This window comes from Ambystoma mexicanum, chromosome 7p, assembly GCF_040938575.1.
Source record: "Ambystoma mexicanum isolate Mex_15411 chromosome 7p, UKY_AmexF1_1, whole genome shotgun sequence".
Taxonomy (NCBI): Eukaryota; Metazoa; Chordata; class Amphibia; order Caudata; family Ambystomatidae; genus Ambystoma; species Ambystoma mexicanum.
The window spans coordinates 323063634-323081023 of record NC_090939.1 but is presented as its reverse complement, the minus strand read 5'-3'; positions in this window follow the sequence as shown (position 1 = coordinate 323081023).

Below are 17390 nucleotides of genomic sequence, written 5' to 3'. Positions count from 1 at the left end.
TGGAGGATCTGAAGTTTCTTGATTATAGCTTGGTTGGCACCAAGGTAGAGGCTGTTGCAATAATCGAGCTTAGATTGTATGAGGGCCCTCGCCAGAATGAGGCAGCTGTTTGTAGATAGAAAGGGTTTACAAGCCCTAATTAATTTCCCCGTGTAGGCGGTAGCTGAGGCGGTCATATTAACTTGTTTGGAGAGGTTGGTATTGGCGTCTAGGTAGAAGCCTAGGGTTTTCACATGGTTTACAACTGGAATGATGTTGCCATCTATGATGAATTTGGAGTAGTCAGGGCTGAGTTTCTGTAGGTTATTGGGGGAGCCGACCAAGAGGAGCTCGGTCTTCTCATCATTCAGGCAGAGGCCGTGTATGGCCATCCATGCCTGAATGATGGCGAAGATTTCGTTGATCCTGGTGGCGTCAGTGTTGTAGTTGCCAGTGATGGTGAGGAGTATCTGGGTGTCATCCGCGTAGTTAGTGTAGGTGACACCCAGATGGTCCAATTTGTCAAAGAGGGGTTTGGTAAAGATATTGTAGAGGGTAGGGGAGACGCAGGACCCTTGTGGGACACCGCATGTGATGGGGATGGGGTCTGCTGCAGCCAAAGATGAAAAAACCCTCATGGTTCTGTTGGCTAGGAAAGATTGTATCCAAGTGACAGCAGAGTGTGAGAAGTGGGCAGCAGATGAAAGGTGGTTACAGAGTATTTTGTGGTCAACCAGGTCAAAGGCTGCTGAGAGGTCTAGGAGGAGTAGGATGGCTGCTTTGTTGTTGTCCTTGATGCCATCAATCTGGCTTTTGAGGTCAACGAGGGCTGTTTCTGTTCCGTGTTGAGGACGAAAGCCAGATTGACGCAGGCCTAACAGTTGATTGGTCTCCAGGTAATCTTGGATTTGCAGGTAGGCGACTCTGTCGAGGATTTTTAGCAGGAAAGGGACCGTAGTGATGGGTCTGTAATTGGTGGGTATGGCCGGGTCGAGAGATTGTTTTTTTAAGAGGGGCAGAACCCAGGACTGTTTCAGGTTGTTAGGTACAGAATTGGTTGAGAATGAAAGGTTTATTAGTTTGGAGATGAAGGGGGCTAGGTCTCGTGCAGCATCTTTGATGATCTGGGCGGGGCAGCTGTCCCCTTTACAATTAGAAGGTTTGAGGGATGCTATGATTTTTTGGATTTCAGGAATAGTAACCGGTTTGAAAGTGAAGCCAGAGGTGTTATGGGTCGGGGTGGGTGCGCTAGGAGTGAGGGCATTACTGTTGGCGAGTTGTTGTCTTTTGGTTTCAATTTTGTTTTGGAGACCAGTAATTTTATTGGCGAGGGCATTTTGGATACTGGTGCACCAAGGCTTGTCCTTCACGCAGGTATCGGTAGGAGGGTTAGGGTTTTCTAGTTCCTTCAGGATGGTGAAGAGTTCTTTAACCGACGATTGGGCATTATTTATTCTAGTATTGTAGGTTTCCTTTTTAGTGCGGATTATCTCTTTCTTATAGAAGGAAGAGATGGTTTTGAGATTAGATTTGTTTTCTGCAGTGGGGTTGGATTTCCATAAGGCTTCCATCTTGGCTTTCTTTTTTCTTATGGATTTGAGTTCTGGTGTGAACCAAGGGTTCAAGTGGGCTATGGGTTTACCTTTGCGTTCCTTTAGGGGAGCGACAGTATCAATGGCGCTGGTGAGGGCATCATTGTAGGTGTTGACTAGAAGGTTCAGGTCGGCAGTGGCAGGCAGTGTGTTTAGCGAAGGGAGGATCAGAGGTGTGAGGGTCTCTGCTGAGATATTGCGCTTGTTTCTAGACAGGCAGGCTGGTGCACAGGGGCTCTGTTTTTGTTCAGGCCTCTTAAAAAAACAGGGGGTCCCACAAGTGCAACACTGAGCAGTGACCCTAAATACTAAAGAATAGGAATAACAAATAATTTGCCTTTCTGAAATTCTATGTAATAATTGCTAGACTCGTTAAAGATTTATATCAGGCACACTTCAGGGGGTGAGGCACTGATTTAGTCTGTTATTAAACACCTCAAATTCAAAATGCAGACAAAAACTTCCAAAAAGCATTTATAGTAGAATAAGCATCTATTTCGGACTATGTATTTTGCTTTCCGAAGATTGCTGTTATAGCATTTTTTTTCTGGGTTTCTGGGTTTGTCTCTGTTACGATCAACACAAGACATTCCATCTCGGTGTCCTCGGTCACTTGACAAAATCCTTGTCCCTAAAAGCTTGTGTACATTGTAGAATTGTTTGAACATAGGACATAAAGTGACCCTTTATTTAATTGTGCCACAATTAATGCTTTGTTGTAATGTGTCTATCTTTCCTATCTCCATGGCGTTCTGTTCAGGATGTTTGGTGCATGTATGAGGTAACGAGTGCCCAGAGTATTTGGGTGCTGTGTGAGTGTGCTGCTTTCCCTGCGCTACTATAAATTCTTTAATACACAGTTATGAACCCTCTCAATGGTATTTATTTTGCCAACCTCTGAAGCCTGAAAAGTAGATCCAAGCAGGCTTGACATAACATTCATTGCCCCACACCTGATCCCAGTGTAGCACCTTTGTCTAGCCCATATAGGCCAATATATGGATATGCCTCCCACCCTTATACATCATTAAACCATAGAGAATGAGCATGGGTCAACTCTTCCACCCACCTCGGGGCAAACAGCCAGCTTTGTAAGTATTTGCCCATGAATGTTATCGCATGAAATGGAAAGTTTATCCCTGTTATAAGGTTGGTCTTCTTCATGGTACGGGGCCGGTAGATGTTCTTTCAGATCCCACCAGGCTGGTGTGTATGCAGGGGATGGGTCATGAGCCACCTTTGCCCTTGATTAATGACAAATGCTATGTGGTACTTGATGAAATGTGTGAGTCCTACTCCCCCATGGGTGGGGTTGTTGTAGTCTACTTAAGAAGTTTCTGGGTGTCTTGCTCTGCCACAAGTATTTGATCATATTTGTATTGATGTTCTTCAAATAGTCTGGTGGCCACTCTACTGGTATCTTAGATAATGGGTATAGTACAATTGTACAGAGGCACATCTTGATGGTTTCCACCCTTGAAAGGGTTAACAGTGACCACTTGTCTAGCAGGCCACCCACTTCTTTTATAAATAGCTTAAGCATGTAGTTTCTTGCATACAATAGAAGTGCATTGCGAGGTATTTGATAGCTGTCTGTTGCCAAAGGAATCCAGCTGCTCCCATGTGTGACTTCAATCAGTATTTAGTTAGGGGCATAACCTCAGTTTTCTAAACATTCAGTTTGCACCCTGACACCTTGGAGTAGTCAGTTATTTCCCCCACGAACCCTGGCACAGACAGCCGGGGTCCTCCAAATAAGCTAGGATGTCATCAGCGTAAGCTAATACTTTAACCTGGAATCCCGGGGGGCATACCATTTTTATGGACCTTTTTGTTCGGATGCATTGGAGTAGTGGCTGGAGACAGAATGAAGAGGAGAGGGGAAAGAGGGCAGCCTTGCTTGGTGCCTCTATGCAGTGAAAAGTAAGGAGATAATACCCTGTTGGCAAACACTGTAGATCTAGCGTCCCTATATTAGGCAAGGGCCAGGAATATGAATTTATGATCAAACCCATTCCAGCTCAGAGATTTTGCTATATAATCCCACCCCACCCTGTTGATTGCCTCCTCTGTGTCTAGGGTGATGGCTATCCATGGTTTGCATGTGTGTCACGCTAGGTCGATGATATCACAGAGTAGGCGAGTATTGGTTGCACTTTGCCTTTGACAAAACCGGTCTGATACTTGTGGATCAGTTTTGGGAGGAGTGGGTCCAGCCTCATTGTTAGGATTTTTGCAAAGATTTTCACCTGAGAGTTTATCAGGCAAATGTACCTGTCATTATTTACAAAGGAGGGGGTCCTTCCTCGGCTTAGAGACAGTATGAATCATGCCTTCATAAAAGGTGCCCTGGGAACCATCCAACGCTAGGTAATGTTCAAATAGGGTGAGTAATCTAGGAGCGAGGATATCAACAAAGGTCTGTGAGAAGTCCACAGGGAACGCATCTGGCCCCGGTGCCTCCCCTTTTTAAGCTTGTGCATTGCCAGTTTAACATCTGCAAGTGTGATCTCATTGTCTAGTAGGTTGAACTCTTGTGGGAATGTTAAATCTTGTGGGGTGTTTGTTAGATACTCGTTAATGCTAGCTAATGTGGAGGTTTCCACTGGAGTGTAGAGGTGTCTATAACATTTTGCAAATTCACCTGCTATCTTCTGATCCTTAACTGTGGATCGCATTCTCTTTTCAGAGCTGCAACCTTTTTTTGTTTCTGGGCCTTTAAATATGAGGCATGAAATGTCCCTACCTTGTTGGCACCCCATACAATTTGGATTGTCCCTTATGTAGTACCCAAGTTCTATTTGTGCTTTCCTTATTGCATTCAATTTTTGCTTTTATAAGGCCTCGCAATTTCCCAGGTGAGGTTGATCTAACATATTTTCTTTCTGTCTGAGTTTGATTTTGTGAACGATTTCCCTCACTTTATCTGTTATTTTTCTATTCCTTCCCGAAACAAATCCTATAATGTGCCCCCTAAGGGCCACTTTATATGCATCCCATAGCACTGTCTGTGCGGTGCCTCTCGCTTTGTTGATCTTAAAGAATTCTTGCGTAAATTCCCTCACTGACTCTGTAAACACCTGGGACTGAAGGAGATCTATGTTTAAACACCATCTATTGTGAGGTCTCCCTCAGTCTAGAGGTGTTATCACCGGAGCATGGCCGGATATAACCAGGGGGAATATTACTGCACTACACATTCTGTTCATTAGGCTCCTGCTCTGAAAAATCTAGCCGATTCTCAAGAATTACACATGCACTGGATAGTAAAAAGTGTACTCCAGCTCATCTGGATTACACGTTCACCACGTAGCAATTAAATTGTTACCGCTAATGTAGTTCTGGAAGCCCTTGTGCATCTTGGAATATCCAAACCAGCAAGCCGATTACCTTCTGGTATAATACTGGATTCTAATGTTGGATCGAGTTCCCTCCAATTAGTACAGAGGCCCTGCTTGAGTTCTGAATCGACTGTTTTATGCCTTGACAAAATTCAGGGTCAATGTGTCTTGGGCTGTAAATGATTTGGTGTGCTATCAATAAGGCATTCAAGCATTGCCCACCTTCTATTAGGATCTGCTTTGGTGTTTGTGATTTTGGTTGCAAATCTCTTATGAAACAGAATTGCCACCCCTCCCTTGCACCCTTTAGCCTCTGAGAACACGATATGCCCCACCCATTGCCTCTTGAGTTTGACTACCTCCTTGGCTAGAAGATGTGTTTCCTGAATGAGGGAGACATGTGCTTCCAACTTATGTGAGAAACCTGAAAACTCTCTTATAACTACTCCCTGGGGAGCTTCTGCTCAGGTGGTAAGGGAAGGAAAATTGCCTATGGATCCTGACACTGGGGGGTGGAGAAGCAAGGGAGTATCACCTTGGTGGATGGTCCTTGCGGATTGGGGAGAGGGTGCTGGATGGTGAGACATGGTATCCCCCCCTTCTCTAACATCGACTTACCCTCCCTTCCCTTAGCCTTCATGGGCTACTTCCACTCATTCTCTATTTTTCCCTGTAAAGGGCACCAAGTACTGAGAAGAGGAAGAAGCGATTAGGAGTAGTGCACACTTCCTTTTAAAACCACCACTCTAGTACTGGGATGAAAAAGAGGCATCTGTAGCCATCCAGTACTGAAGGTCAGGCATGTCCCATTGATTGGGTTCATTATGGTCACACAAGACAAGCCAATGAATCACACCTGATGCTCCTTAATAGGGTTTAGATGTATAAAGGGTGAGAACCCAAGTAAGTGAGAGGAGGAGAACCGCCATGGTGAAACAAGAGCAGGTGGTCTGAACGCCAGCAACGATCCCAGAGGACCTGCAGGAACCGTAGTGAATGGCTTGCGTGGTGGGTGCAGGACCGGGAGCCTTAGAATTTGAAGGCGGGCAGCTGGAGCAGCTAAACAGCTCAGGAGCAGAGAACACGCCATTAGCGCCCATCCCGAAGCCCAGGTGCAGCTTGAGTTGCTGAGAGAGCCGGGCACAGAGGGGATGCGGTCTGCATCCAATGCGATGCAATAAGGATGCCAGCGCATGCAGAGACGTGTCTGGTGAGTGATGAGATCCCAGGCAGTCTGCTTCCCGGCTATGGAGAAGGTGAGCGGGAGCAGCTGGAACCGCCGCTGTTGGAGACACAAAGAGCTGGGAGACCAGAGCGCTCCTGGGGAATGCAGGCACGTAACGGTCCATGAACATAAGCAAATAATAACTATATCGAATACCAAACAGAATGTAAATTGCTGTTTGAATGAAACCATGTTATATTGAATACCAAACTTAATGGAAAGTGCTATTTGAATAAGATAACATCATATTGAATACCGAACAAACATCTTAATTAAAACCATCATATTGAATGTTAGACTGTATTTAAACAGCAGTGTGAACAGAACTAAAGCATATGCAAAATTGACCAATCACATGAGTATTCTAACAATCAATGTGAGAAAGAACCCTAGGTCTGCGGCAAGGCAAAGGACTGATGCAGAAGATTGTTACAGTAACCAAAGAGAATACAAGTGTGAGAAGTCAGAAGCCGGAAGCAGAAGAGCCTGTGAGGGGGCCAAACAAGGTGTAAGAGGATTCAATTCAACACTACAGCTAAGTCAATGCCTAGACTGGGATACTGAATGGAAACCCTTATTGATATATCTTTACGTCCAGTTCATGTGTTCTGGATGACTACCCCTATATAACAACCCTCTCTTGGAATCCCCCTGACCCCACTGAGCCAAGAAGTAGTTCTGTTTTGCAAGTTTAAAAGGTTTATTTGATAATTTAAACAATAGATATATATATATCACACTTTATAATAAATTAATAATTGAATATCACACTTAATCTGAGCAGTAATCAATAATGGATAGTCTGGCACTAGCACACTTCTTTATAATCAATGATGAGTGGTTATAGGATGGATAAGATAGCAACAATACTTTTATGGTTTCAAATGGATGCAAGGTGGAATGAAAATGCAGTACAGAAAAAAAAAACTTGATAGGATTTCAGCAAACAATGTAATCACTTTTCTCTGGCAATCCACTCCCCCTTTATGCAATGCAAGGAAATGGAAGGAAAGCACACAGTTCTCAGAAATGCAATCAAATGTAATTCAGTTCACCCCAGCAAGCTTAGACTACAGAAGTTTGAAACACAGGCCCAAAATGCTTTTATATGTGCTGGCAATGAAGTGAAAAATATGCTAAAATGCTTTTAATTCCCTCTAGAGGTTCAGGGTGAGTGGTATCTAGTTAATATTAGTCCAGGCTCACTCTAGCAATGATTCAGGGATGGCTCTTAAGAGGCAAACGAATTTTAGTAGTTCAGGCAACAGTAGCTGTCTTTTTACAAGTAAAGAAATCGGGCCAAATCGCAAATCGCGGCAAAATTCGGGAATGCGAGAATCGTGATTACGGAGAACGTATAAGGAGTAGGAAGTCGGTTCTAACCTTGTTGAAAAGCTGAGATTCTAAGCTTTCAGATTGCAAATGACAGGTGACAACTTCTAGGAGGCAGTTCTGGTTAGATTAAAATAGATTGAATTATATTATTTTAACTAAGAGATTGGTTCTGCACAGTTCTGCTAGGTACTCACAATATATTTAGAAATAGGCCTCGCCACAGGTCTGATCAGGTTTTGGAATGGACTCCGGTCTGGTCTCGGCACTTCACAGTGATCTGGGTCAGCTCTCTGGTTCTGCTAACAGCGGTCTCCGGTTCAGCTGGTCTCTCTCTGGATACAACACTGCTCTCTGGCAAATGGCAAGAGTTCTTGCAAAGAATTCAAACAGCTCGCCTGGCTGTGAATAGTGGCAATGATTTGAGGCCTGCTAAAGAGGGATTTAGCTTGTAGTTGACCTCTCTGCTACAAATTCTGAAGTAAAGTCTTGGTCTCTGAAGGTGGATAGATTGAAGTCTCTATGTTGGCTCTCTGGAGGTTGATGGAGGTAAAGTATGGATTTTCCCGGCAGAGCGTCCCGCAGCAGATGGAATAGAATGTCTCTATCTGTCCTGACTGTCTGCTTTTATGTGTTTTGAAAGTGGGTGGAGAGGCTAGCTTTCTAGGCCCTACCCCTCTCCACTTGTCATTGGCCACTTCCTCCTCTTCCCCTTGATTGGGGGAATGAAATGAAGTGTCATCATGATGAGGTCTGTTTATGATACAGAGAACCCACCCCTGTCAACTTTACACACAATCTATATCTGATCCAAATACATACTTCCCCGATAGACAGTTGTTTGGCATTGCATACACACATCATGCATTTACTGATGGTAGCCCCTGTTCCAATTCTGTCGTTTCTAGGAGCTTGGGTTCAAAAATGGCAACATATTTCACTTTTTGGTCGGGTTACCAATATTGGATTTGTCCCCGCATTTACACAAATGTTCGCAAAGCATGTGGGCATTAGGTGGTGGAGTGTCAGATTTTTAACATACATACATTTAGAGTAATATCCTCTTTTCCGCTAAAAACCCCCCTGAACATACCACCGGGTCCTAACACGTCTTCAAATGTGCACAGAAAAATCACAAGAATAATGATATCACTTATAAAATTTTCACAAGTCCGCTCTATGAATGATCCATCTTTTTAGATTTATGTTCTGGCCCCAAAGGGGTGTGGTTTCCCCCCAGCAGAAGGTTGAATTTCTGGTTTTTCCAGTTCTGCCAAGCCAGCTTGCTCTCACAGGCAGTGCTCCTCCCCTTTCCTTCCAGGAGGAAGCCACTTTTACGACCCTCCCCCCCCCCAATAAACATTAGCCTGAGTCAGGACAGGGCTTTGTTCAATTTCCTGCAGAGCCCAGGTAATTCAATCAGAGAAGTGTCATATCCCTTTTGGTGGGAACAGCAAAAGGCAGCTAGGCCTGGGAACACAGCTGTTGTGCAAGTCTCAACTCCTGTCGAGGGTAACTGGTGGGCAAAATGCCCTCTCTTTTTAAGCAAGGCCTCAGCTAAATGTCTCTTTGGCTGCCAGTTTTCCTGTCCAAATCAAACTTCCAATTTTTACGCATGCAGCTAGAATGCTGATTCTAAGTTTAAAACTATGACATTTAAACAATTGCAACCTATGTGACACTCAAAAGTAGGTCACTCATTTCTTTTAAACATTTAGATTTTTAGTGTCTTTCAGTCCAAATTTACTTAAACTGCTGAAATCCACAGCTCAGCCAGTTTTGCTATGAACATTATTTTAGGCTCATCCTCTTTCCAGATTTTGTATGCCCACAAGACTTTATTCTGTCAAATGTCTGCTGGTGTTCAGTGAGATTGTTGGATATTCTGCAATGTTTGAAATGGGCATTCTGAGCTTGCCTTCAGAGAAACAAAGGGTGATTTTTAAAGTGCTTTCTAGCGAACAGGCACTGCTGTTTTTCTCTTGGGCACCCCATTTCACTCACGGCTCTTCTGACCCAGCACACCCGCACCGGGGGGTGGCAAGTCAGGCGACCATTTTGGTGTGCGCACAACTGCGCGGTTTTCATAGATTCTGGCGCACATGTGGGCTTTTTCGGCCATCTTGGATTTCCTAAGCCCACAGCACCAAATGTTGTAGCATAACAGTCCAAACGTGGGTCAGAACACCCAACAAAGGCTAAGGGGAACTTATGGTTGCGTGACCTGTAATGGGTGGACCGTGTGGTCTGACAACTGCACCTCAGCCAAGGAGTTGCCTACTGTGAAGATCACAGACATCACAAATCAAGGCAAGGAGAAGCATAGGGTTCCTGATTGTGCGACCTGTGATGGGTGGACCGTGTAGTCTGACAATTGCACCTAGACCAGGGACTCCTAATTGGTGACAATCAAAATACCTTGTGAGTTTACCACAGAGAACTGTGAAATGAATGGTAGCGCGAGCTAGAAGGCGGGTTAAGTGGACCTATTGTTTTCTTATAGTGAACATTGAACAAGTGAAAGTAGTATAAGTAGTATAGTGCAATCTTGGGCAATGGAACTGAAAGGACTGAGAAGCACTGTCTTGGGGAAGGGAACCTCAAGATCTCACTTTTGTGTGAGCTAAGCTAGATTGTACTTGGGGAAGGGTGTCATGATGCCTGCTCCCGGGGAGCCGGTTCAAGCCCTGCGTCCCCAAAAGCGGACATCCAGTCCCCAAGGAAGGACCCAGCAACCCCATATAGGGGCCCTTTGGACAGTGTCCTGGCGCCTATGGCGCCAGGCTCATAAAAGACATCAGTCCTGGCGCCATAGGCGCCAGGCTCATTATGGGAGTGCTTGGGTGCACTTACCTGATGCAGACCATGCTGCAGGATCCCGGCCTCCTTGAGGCCTGAAAGGAACTACTTTACCTGTGGGACTAATTGTTTTTTTTTTTTTTTTTTTTTTTTATTTGTATATAATCTTTCTAGATTTTTTAACAAAGTTTCCAAAAAAGAGAAAAAAAACAGTTGAGAGGAAAGGATTTGTTCGAGAGAAACGGAAGAAACGGTGGAACTTTTCATTCAGTCTGTGTTGGAAGAAGCACGTTAAGGATGTGTTTCATGATGTTTATAGTTGCCAACTGCCATGCCTGTTTGTCTCCGTCCAACAGTTTGTTCCAACACGTTTCTTCCTTTTGAAGAGTAAAATTTGTAAAAATGTCTGTCAGGTATCTGTCACGAATTTCTATCGTCGCCGGACAGTTCAGGAGGAGGTGGCGTATGGTTTCCTTGTCCGTAGTGGACTTGCAGAGACGGCAGAAGCTGGATAAGGATTGTTGTCTAATCGCCAGTATTTCGTTGGTTTCTAGAAGGTTCAATCTTATTTTTAAAAAATAATTTCGGGCCGCTCTATTTAGAAATAATTTCAGAAAAGGTTGGATAGAGTCAAGTTTCTTAGAGAAGGGAGGAAGGTGACTGGCAAGTTTGTATTTTGAGGCAGAGTCATTGGTGTTGATCCAGTCGAGTTCTTTGATTTTCTTGACAACTCGAACGGGATTGGCGATGAGATCTTCTGTGTTACAGGCAACTGAGTCTAAGATGTTCAAGACTTTAGTTTCCCATCGAGTGAGCATATGGCAAGTACCCAGTCGGATTTCTTCACTTATCAGTTGGTATGCGTAAGGCGTTTCTTTCTGTCTACATTTCCGATAAAGCATGACGCTATTGCAATCCACAATTGATTTTAGCGAGGAGAGAGTTAGTTCTCGTGTAATTACTGGTATCGGAGTTGTTTTCGGCAGGCCCAAGATTGGGCGCCAGAAGTTTGCTTCTAGTTTTGGCCATAAGTCGTGAGGAAGATTCGGCATTGCTTCGGCGCCATATGTCAAGGATGGGATAACTTTCATTTTGTAGAAATCTCTTACAGGTCTAATTGAGAATCTACCATATTTGATGTCAATCGCCTTTCCTTGTGTGGCTAGCTTGGTAGTTTTGGCGCGTAGGGACTCTTGCATTGCTTTTTCTTTGTATGAGCTATCTAGGGTGACTCCCAAATATTTAAAATTTGTGACTTTTTCAATGGTAGTAGTGCCAAGTTTCAAATTCGGTGCTGATTTCTTTTTAGAGAATTTCTCTATTGTCATCATTTTTGTTTTGGATTCATTTATTTCCAAATTGTTTGACGTCATGTAGTTGAAGGTTTGTTAATTGACGTTGAAGGCCAACGGGGGTATTATCCAGCAAAATCAGGTCGTCGGCGTAGAGTAGGCGACTAATTTGTTCTCCTCCGAGTTTAGGTGGGAAAACTCTAATCTTTGTTTCCGTTTCCTGGAAGTCGCCTAAATAGGACAAAAACAGAGCCGGTGCTAGTGGACATCCCTGTTTGACGCCTCTGTTTGTTGTTATTGCTTGTGTTAAAGTGCCTTGCTTGTTCAGACGGACCCTCATGGTAGTATTTGAGTAGAGGGCTTTAATTGGGTTGAGTACGTCTAATGGACATCTCCATAGGGTAAGCTTTCTCCACAGTCTTTCTCGATCGACTTTGTCAAAAGCTTGTGTGAGATCGACAAAGATGATATATAGACGTGGGCGACCCTCCAAGATTTTGCTTTTGAGGGCACTCAATATCAAAATGTTGGCATTAGTCCCCAGGTTCTTTTTAAAGCCAGTTTGAAGCTTGTCGTGGCACGGGGAATCTTTGGCCCAAGTAATGAAATGTTTTAGCAGCAAGGACCCAAACATTTTGCCTATTGGGTCAAGGAGGGCGATAGGGCGATAATTCGCTGGGTCTAATCTATCCCCTTTTTTGTAGATAGGGACGACGTTTGCACAAGTCCATGAAGATGGAATTGATTTTGTGGCTGTGCAGCGTTTAAATATTTGGCTCAAAAGAGGAGCCCAAGTCTCTGGATGAGATTTCAAATCGAGGTTCGTGATGCCATCCGGTCCAGGCGCACGTGATGGTTTTAACTTTTTAATTAAGGCAATGATGTCCTCAATGTTGTCCACACTGATCCAGGGGGTTTCGTTTGGTTCCATCAAAGGGGTTTTGATAGTTGGACTCTTAAAAAGGGTTTGGAAGTGGTGTTCCCAGGTCAGTTGACCAATTCCATTTATTTGACATGGTCGATCTCCTGGTGCAGTTGAATGAAGTAAGGTCCAAAAGTCTCTGGCGTTGTTTCTGGTGATGGCCATGAGAATATTTTCCGCGTCTTGTTGGTACAACTTATGGCGGTAGCATTTTAACCATGATTTGTAGTCTTTAACGGCCACTTTAATGGTCTCAAGTGCAGATGAGGGCTCCAACCCTTTTGCTTGTCTTTTTATTCTCCTCAGTTCTCTTTTTTTTCCGTGACTAATGTGTCATAGGTATGTTTTCGGTCTGGTGGTGGAGTCTTCTTTTTTTTTTGAGGAGCTTTAAAGATGGTCAGTAGGGGTAGGTAGTCCACGTCTGTCCTAGGGAGTTGATTACTGTGGTCTTTGTATTGCGCTGTAATAGTAGTTATTGCTTTTTCCGTTAATCTGAGTCTTGTTCCTTGCGTGGAGAGTTCAATATCTGAAGTCATGGTGTGGTTAATCGGAGAGGAGGTAGACCAAATTGTTTCTAGTAGGTTATGGTCACTTTCCTTTGTTTTAATCACTTTAAAGGAGATGGTGTGAGGTAATAGAGAGCGAGATACAAAGATATAGTCAATTGTGGAGGTTGAGTTTGCTCTTTCCCAAGTTGGAAGTCTATTAGAGTCGGGAAATGTTAGATCTAAGTTGTCAAAAGATCTAGACTTCATTAAGTTTTGCCATTTTGTCGGCCTCTGGTCTGCTGCTGATTTTTTCGATCTATATCCCTTTGAGTTTACCAAGGGTTGACTGTTTATGTTGAGGTCACCACATAAAATTACGTGGTCAGGCTTATGTGTAACTTGCACCCAGTCCAGTTCTTGTTCTATTGTGTTGATGAATCTTGAACTTTCAATAGTGGCTGGGTTCCAGTAGATGGTCACAATTATGAGTGTCTTTAGCAAGGTTTTAGACGATTCTCTTTTTTTGGTAATCCAATTTAGCTTTACCATCAGCATGAAGTGGTTTTCTTTTAGCTTTTGCGAATTTACGAGACCTCGTCCGCTACGGATTGCTATCAGGAGACCAGGCGTTGGGCGGCCTAAAGAGCCTTTCTTAGCTAACACTGTGTGGGTTTCATAGCCATCAAGTACTGGAGAGTGTATAAGCCATGTCTCTTGTAAGCAGACAATATCATAGTTTATTAGGTTTGAAGATCCTGATGTTAAATGAAGGAAACCTCTGGTGTTCCACGAGCACAGTTTTATTTGGTTTTGAACGTTTGCGTTTAGGCGGTCTGTTGTGTTGTTGTTGATCGTGTTCTCGAATGGCTACTTTTGTTTGTTTAACTTTAGAGCCTTTGGTAACCATGACCAGAGAGAAAGTAGAGATGGGTTTGAAGATGGATTTGTTGTCACTGGGTGGGGTTCGTTCTGAACTGTCCTTTGGAGTTTTTGACCTTCTTTTGGGAACGTCAGTCTACCCGCCCGCTCTCTATGCTCTGGGTTTAGGTTTTCCGGGTCTTTAGATGGCTCCTTAGATTTTGGTTTATTGGTGATTTCAGACTGTTTAGGATTTTGATCCAAGCTTAGGCCGTTGGTCGTTTTTTTTGATGATTGGTGGTGTTTTTGACGTGAAGACTGGGAGTATTCTGTTACTTTTGTAGATGCCAAGTAATCTTTATTAACTTGGTAGTTGCAAGTTTTAATTTCTCTTGAAGATTCGGTGAGATCGTAGCCCATTATTAAAAGTTCCTCAAGGGCAGATTCCAGGGCATTTTTTGTTGCGTATGACGCTATGTATAAGTGTGAAATTGCCCTGGATCCTTGGTGGCTCGGGTCAACGATTTGGAGATCATCAGACTTCACTACTCGTAGTTTCGGAATGTAGCTGAATAGATCCATAACCGATCTTCTATTTAAAGTTACCTCATCATGATTTCCCGGGATCTGTTCTAGTTTCAATATCCATCGTATTAGAGGTTTTGTGTGGTGTTTTGTGATTTTTGATTTGTAAATTGGTCGTTGGGCTTCCTTGCTGGGGGCTCTTGTTGAAAGTTTCTTTGGTTGTGCTTTTGGCCACGAACGTTGGGAATTGTTATGCGATCTATGGGATCGTCTTGCCGGCTGTTTACTCGAAAAAGTTTTTTCCCGTCTTTCAATTTCTTGTTTTGGATCGTTCGTTTTAGGGGCTATCAAGGACTTTTCAAGTGCAGGATCTTTAAATTTGTGGTTGGTCGTGGCCAGTCGCATTCTTCGTTCCTCTAGAGTTAGAAATGGAGATTCTCTAGTCTTTGTTTCTTTGTTGGAATTTCCTACCTGCAGTGTAGGGATTGTAGATGGATCGAAAATTTCTTCCGAGTTTCGGTTCAAAGTGGTTGATTGGTCACTGATATGTTGAGAGATGTTCATCATTTCTTCGTCATTTAGAAATGCTTCTATTCCTCTAGGAGATACATTTTGTATTTCTTTTTCGACTCTGCTTACCACCTCAGTTTTCTTTGGTTTATCCTTTATTTTTGATGGAGTAAAGAGGTCTCTTTGAGCATCTATTGCTTTTGAGCTTGTTGAATTCACTTGTTGAATTAAGGGTGTTATTGGTGTTGATCCTTGTTGGTGAGAATTTGTTTTTTCCACCCTTTTTGTCAACTTGGTTTTTTCTGTCAAGAAAGTGGGTGGGACAGTTAGATCGATGAATGAAGAAATTTGGGTATTTTCTGAGTTTGTTTGTGAGATGACCTGGGAGGTATAGCACGTAGTTGGAGCCAATTTTTGAGGTGGGTCGGTAATCTGATCTTGGTTCAGTTTGATCGTAGATGCGGAAATCTTTGATTCTTGTGCCATGATATAACCCTCTAAAAAAGTTATTTTGTTCAGCATTGAAGTTTGAATCGCTGTGTGGTCTTTCAACGAGTCCGCTATTGTTTCGTATAGTTTAATGAAAGGGTTGAGGGCTATCGATAGTGCTGACATTAAAGTACAAGTGTCAAGCTTTTTTGGATGTGGGTCAGTTGCATTGGTATCACGATGAACAGCTGATTTAATTATCCCAGGAGTTGATGGTCGTATGGGGGGTGCAATGATGTTTGATGATCTTCTAGGGGGGAAGTCATAAGAATGTCTTCTTTGGTTACTATAATTGTCTAGGTTTGAGTAGAAAGAATCTAAAGTTTTCTCAAACTGTAACTTGTTTTTAGATTTGACAGAATACTGACTTCCACCATCTTTGTCTTGAGTTTGTGGGATTAATCTTGAGGGCTCGCTTAGTTGTTGAGGTGAGGTCGACAGAACCTGATCTTTGTGCTCGGTGCTGTCGTTTGGTTGATGTGATGTGTCATTGGTCGTTTGTTGGTCTTGTATCAGAAATTGAGTGGGGTTTATTATCATGGAACCAGTTTGCTTTGGTGGTGCCGAGGTGGTTAGGAGAGGAACAGAGCTCTCTCCTTCGACTTGCTCTCGCGTGAAAGTCTGGGTGCGACTCTGCACTTCTTGATCACTGGTGAAGGTTTTCGCAGAAGTAGTGCTTTCTGGGACTGGTGTTAGATTAGTTGTAGATGGTTGTGCCAAGTTTCGAACCTGCGAAGTCCCCAACTCTTCCTGGATAATTTGTGGTATTTTTGAGGACACTTGGCCTGAGAAGTGCCATTTTGTTGGATCAATATCCGGAGCTGGCCAGGTGTCATCATTTGTTTGGGGGATAGGGGATCTTCGTTTTGCTTGTAACAATCTACGATGCTTACTAGGTGGTGTTATTGCATCAGCTGCCTCAAGGATTTCTGCGTCGGTCAGCTCTTTACATTTTTCTTGGATGGCTTTAGAGTGTCTATTGAAAAAGTCTGATAGTAACTTAAAAGGGCGTTGTGGTTTTTTACTGCCCTTTCTTATTGTTTTGGAGCCGGCACGAGGAGCTTTAGTAGGATGTGTTTGTTTAGGTAGCGGTTTAACCAATCTTGTGGGTTCCGCTATGTTATTTGACAATTCTAGGGTTGAATTTTTCTTGGTAGAGACGTCTCTAGGTCGTGATCTCTTTTTTTTTGTTATGATATTAGACTCCTGCGATGGTGACTTTGTTTCTTGGGATACAAATGAGCTTGTTGAAGCCGTCGCGTTGTTTTCTGGATTTGGTATATTTGCTGGTAAGTTGATATGGGTTTCCCTATGTATCATTGCTGATACCTTAAAACCAGCTATAGGTGGCGCTGCGTCCATTTCTCTTTCCTTCACCAAGATTGATGAGCCGTGCTTGACTCTCAAGCCACTCGGGCACTCCTGCCCTATTGCCGATGGGCGGCGGATCTCAGAGGCTCCAACTGGCTGTGTCTCTCCTTCTCCCGACTGGTTGGCGTGCCAGGCACCTTCATTGGGGTCCCCCCCCAACCCCGCCGTGTAAACCTCGATCACCGTCGAGACCCGCGCTGCCTGCCTGCTCAACGCCACCTCCCCTTCGAGGGGCCGCGGAGCCGCGGCTGCAGTAGCGGGGACGATCGGAGCATTCGGCCCTATCAGCGCCCTCGGGGGCTCCGACTCCGGGCTCAAGGCGGTCCCCCCTCCGGGGGGCCCCCGAGTCCTCGACGAGGCAACGATCGATGAGGGCGCCGACGCGGGCGGCGCCGACTCTCTCTCGGGGCCAAGCAAAACCCCCGAGAGTGCCGGCCCGGGCCGCGGGCTGTCAGCGGCCGGCTTCAACACAGCGGTCTGGGGGGAACCCGCGGCGTCTACTCCCCGGACTACAAGCTCCTCCTCGGGTAAGGCCGCTTCGCAGCAGGATGGTAAATGTTTGCTGCTACAGGTAGCAGAGCCTTTCTCAATGGTTTTATGGTGGGGAAATTGAACGTTGGCAACACAGATTCTGTTTCCCATTTTTGTTTTAGTATTAAAGCTTGGA